Source organism: Brachypodium distachyon, chromosome 1, assembly GCF_000005505.3.
Source record: "Brachypodium distachyon strain Bd21 chromosome 1, Brachypodium_distachyon_v3.0, whole genome shotgun sequence".
NCBI lineage: Eukaryota > Viridiplantae > Streptophyta > Magnoliopsida > Poales > Poaceae > Brachypodium > Brachypodium distachyon.
In genome coordinates, this window is record NC_016131.3 from 54,179,215 (window position 1) to 54,184,271 (window position 5,057).

The 5,057-nt window shown below is 46.0% G+C and overlaps 1 long non-coding RNA gene across 1 annotated transcript; it reads right to left on the reverse strand.

Moving 5' to 3' along the window:
• Nucleotides 1-1,446: 1,446 nt before the first annotated feature.
• On the reverse strand, nt 1,447-4,341 carry LOC112270191. The gene is made up of 2 exons (XR_002962574.1): nt 3,827-4,341; nt 1,447-3,752 (listed from the first exon to the last, which is right to left on the reverse strand). It is a non-coding gene; the product is annotated as an uncharacterized LOC112270191 (long non-coding RNA).
• Between the last annotated feature and the right edge of the window lie 716 nt (nt 4,342-5,057).

Consider the following 5,057-nt stretch of genomic DNA (forward strand, 5'->3'; position numbering starts at 1 on the left):
CTCTTAGCACTAAAGAGATGAGTTATTCGCGTGCTATATATGCCCATATCGATTGGTTTGAGATTAATGTCAGAAGATGAAGTATGCAAGAAACCAATCATTTGATATCTGAAGGTTGTGACAAGATCATTGGAATACATCACTTATTACTTTGTTGCCTCGAGATCTATTTCATTACCTTTTATTTTATTTTAAGCAGCAGTACAGGTATTGTAGGGAGTAACAAAGAGAGCACCATATGAGTTGGATGCTCTTGCGTGCATCTACACCCCCATCGAACTCCCTCTGAATGGCGTACTTAGGGCCAGAGCCGCTCGATCATCTGAAGCTAGCCTCGACATCCATCTCTTCATTCTCGACGATGGTGGTAGCTGCCAGTTCACAGCCAGGTCGCGAATCAGACGGCACGCATACTCCAGAATGAACCCAGCAAGTCCGAACGCAGATCCAGATTGATCGACCACGATGACAGGGTCAGAGTTCCAAGATGCTATGAACGAATCCTACAACTATCTTTGCAAGCTATTCACGCATCTTGCAACAGAATGAACTCAAGAAGTTTTACAGGTGGATGATCATCGTATCCACAGTGAGCGCGAGTGGAGAGAAGAACGTTCCGATCCCTGATAACCACGGCATGATCTTTCCCCAATGCCTCTCAAACCTAAGGGCCAGTTCTTTTCGGCTTCCTAGACCGACTTCTCCGAGAAACTGCCTTCCCCCAGCTTTCTAGAGAAGCCGTCACCTAAATTTGATTAGGCTGTAAAACTAGTTTGGCCTAAAATACTTTAGACGCCAAGCTAAATCGGAAATGCGGCTTCCCCATGTAGCCAGACGAGGGCAGCTTCTAGGAGAAGCCGGTCCTAGAAGCCGAAAAGAACGCAGCCTAAACCTACCGACAAAAGTGTGATGAACATTGAACAACGACAAAATACTTTATTTATCAAGTGATGTGGTTGTAAGTGGGGAAGCCAAGTAACGGAGCAATCTTCCAACTAGTTCTATGTGAACTTCTTGACAGCTTATATATACAACCCACGGTCTCAGGGAACGGCTCCAATGTCATTTCTGTGTGGCTGATCCCAGCACCCAAAGGTGGTGAGGGTCCCCTCGGTGGCAGATGCGCATCTGGTCATGAGTTCGCTGCAGATCGTTGGGCGGGACGGCATGTTTAGCGGCACCATATGCCCTGGACAAAGTCGGTCAGCTGCCTTATTATAGCCCTGTGCGTGTCAATGTGGGATGACACCTTTTAGATTCACACAGCATTGCTTATACGGGTGCTAGCAAATGATGCATTCATTTGGATGTGCTGTGTGTATCCCTTTGACAGTAATTGATCTGTAAGTCGGCTCACAGGAGTTACTTAAACAATATGTAAGACTCCGGAACCGGAATTATATAATTTAGCCTCAAATTGCTAACCTTTGCATAATTCAAACATCAGGTTCTCAACCTACAATAAACACCTCAATACATACATGCATCAATGTGCTCATCGCAGGGTTTTGCAACATGAATATCATTACCAAAACTCTACAGAAGAGAGTAATTACAAAGTTCATACAAGGAGCAGAATAACAAATATTACAAAGAGATGACACATGTCCCAACATTACATCATTACATCAGCGAAAGTCGAACTATGCCCGAATACGGACAAGAATACAGCATGCCTGAATAGGCTGGAAGCTGGAAGGAAACCCGCCACGAGTCTCAGAACCCTGATCTGGATCTCCTGGCTAAACATCGAGTCCAACGTCGTGCTTCACAAAGAAGCTAGCGGCTCACCTGCTCTACTGGAACCTCTGAAGAAAACAATGTTGCAAAGCAACTGAGTACAAAGTACTCGCAAGACTTACGGGGAGAACTAAACTAAATATGCAACATGTTTCAAAGGATGGATATGGTGGGGTTATGCAGCAGCAACAATATCTGGAGAGACACTCTAATAACAACGTTTAATTAGAGGATGAGAAGCGTCTGCAAAGTGAGGTGATTAATCTATTTACTAAACACCAAACAACACAATTCTTATATCACCCCCTCAACACCCTGTGAGGAAGTAATCCAAAGGACACTCACACTTAAGCAGTTTTAAGCATATCCATGAATAAACTCTAATTACTAGTCAAGTTGTTGAGATTAAGTTGGTTAAGTTCTTTATGATCAAGTGATGACCAACCAAGTCGTCCATAACCGCGGTCACGGATTTCCGAAAGATTTATCCCTGCAGGGTGCACCAATTTACCCGTACACGTTTGACCAACACACGAATACCATGAGCGATACGACGTTTCCAAGTTCCACAACTAATCCAGGGGGACCACCCAACTGAGTCTATCCGAAACGAGAGCCCGGCCGAAGCGTCGTACGGATTCAAGAGTTGCGAGGACAGTTGGCAGTGGATCAGGGCCCGCAGGATGACCACTCCAGACTAGTGCCGCAATCCTATATGAATGCAAAGTCACCAACAAGTCTCCACAAATCTCTGTGTGCATGCAATGCAAATGCCAAATGGAACGCCCGAACTATGTGGCCATTGAAAGAGCTGAGGATCAAGTACTAAGTCGAGGGGGAAGCCATATCTTCACCCACGAGCGGTTAGCGCGATGTTTCTTGGATCAGCGAAAACGAGATCTCAGTCCTTAGGTCGGCGCAAATGGAACAAATCACCAATGCGTTAGCACGGCCTCCCATCGTTGCCTTGTTGCAGGTAATAATATGTCACAGTTTAACAATTGCAAGTTTAAATACAGAAAGTAGCATGTGAATGTAGCAATTGTGGAACCCCAGATATAAGGACACTAGACTCGCAACTAAGCATGACATCTAATGACCAAGATGTAGGGCAACAACAAACATGTGACATGGTATTAGGACAAGTAACAAGACATAAGGCAATAAGTGGAACTGACTAATAAGCTATGCAATCCTAATGGCATCATGACAAAACTGAGATCGTAACTTAATGCAAGATTAAGGGAGAGACAATAGGTATAATCAACATGGTCAAGGAAAGGCTGCTTGCCTGGAATACTCAATTGCCCGGAATTGAGCAAGAATCCCGAGAAAAGAACACAAGTGTAGTTGTCGTCGTAGGAATCGAAGACTAGCGAGGAAGAAACAAATACACCACATAAAAGGAAAGTATAAGCATACAAGATACACATGGTAATTAAGATGCGCAATCAAAGAATGATGCGTGACATAGGGATGATGCATGACATATTAAGGATTCTGAAAGTAAATCCGATACACAATTACCAAATTAAATGGATTCCGAATACACTACACCTAGCATTTATACAACTCCATATGCAAGGAAAAGAGTTTAATTGATCAACTACACACAGCAATGTTATAGTTGTATTAGCATGCATGACAATGACATGGATATGTGCAACACATGTTTTAAATAAGAACAACACAAAGATCCGACTAGGTTGGGGCTGCACATGCCAATGGCAACGAGGTACCTGCAACTATCGATACTATCGGTACATACACGGCATCTCATACAACACATGAATATCATCGATCGCAACCTACGCCGAAGAACGGTCGTCTCACGGAACGGTCGTGCGGCGTCGCAATGTAGAGGATGTAGTTGACGTACACGAGGTAGTCGTTCATTTGTCATGGTCGTAGCCGTTCATGGCTCCGACTCCGTGGTTCGTCGGTCTTCGCGGCGCGGCAAAGCACATGCGGAGCGGCGGCAACAACAGCACATCAACGAGCACACGGAGACACTGACCACACAACAGATATCATTTATAGAAAAGAAAAAGGAGGAAAAAAAAACCACGGGCTGCTGGACTTGGACCTGGCTTGGGCTTGCGGCTGTAGATGGGCCGAAGGGGGCTCGGCCTGGGCTTGGGCGAGCTGGGCCGCAAGAGCAGCAGCAACACGCGGGGAGCAAGGAGCGAGGTGGAGGCGGCGCTGGCGCGGAGGGGCTCGGCGAGCAGGGGGCAGAGGAGAAAGGGGGCCACGGGGAAGAGAGAGGCGGCCAGGGAGAGGGTGAGCACGTGCGGCGCAGAGGAGCTCGGGGGAGCTTGGCGGCAGGGGACGCGCGTGGATGGCGAGCGAGGTGGAGAGGCGCGGGGAGCGAGGGCGACGGGGAGAGGCGGCTCGGGCGAGGTGGAGAGGCGCGGGGAGCAAGGGCCGCGGGGCACGCTAGGAGAGGGAGCTCGGGGGCGCGCCGGCCATGGGAGGAGGAGGTAGCGGGGTGAGGGAGACCACGGGAGAGGAAGAAGAGAAGGGAGGAAGAAGAAGGGGATCGGGAAGAGAAGAGTGCTGGCGGTGGCTTGGGGAAAGTAGAGAGAGAAAGAAAAAGAGAGGAAGGAAAAGAGCTAACTTTATAGGCTAGGAAACTAGGGTTTGCTACATGGGCTGGATTTAGGCCCAACAAACAATTACACACAAATTTTAATTAAACTTTGAGTCATAAAATAGAATAAGAAGAGAGAGTTTGTTGGCTTAACTAGATCCGAATTAATTTGTCAAACTCAAATTAGGATTTCTATGAAATAGTTTCAGGCTTTTACAAACACAACAAAAGACAAGCATATGGAACGGCAGCTTTATGCAAAAGAATTTGATTTCAATGGGACATGATGCTAATGACATGGCCAAATGTTGATGATGATATGAACATGACAACACAACGATAACAATTAAATTACAAAACAGTCCAAAAGGGTTTAAAATGATAAGGATTGCTCTCGGGCTGTTACAATACAGAGGTTGTGCAGCTTCTCATTCACCAGCTTTTCAAGATCTAGAGGCAACTCCCTTGTTGGATGTATGGTATAGTTACACTAACAAATGTTTAGCCACACAAAACTCTACATCACAGGATTACAAAAGAAACAACTAACTAGTCGTGAATAGCGTTCAGAACTCAATAATTACAGCTCAAAATACAACAAGCTAGAAAAAAGCTCTTTTAGTGTGATTGTTGTACTTTCTAATACTTTTCAGTGCTCCCGCCGGAATTAATTCTGTTCGTTGATCAGCTGTTTCGTTTCCCTGGGCCCCCGGATGTAAGCCCGTCT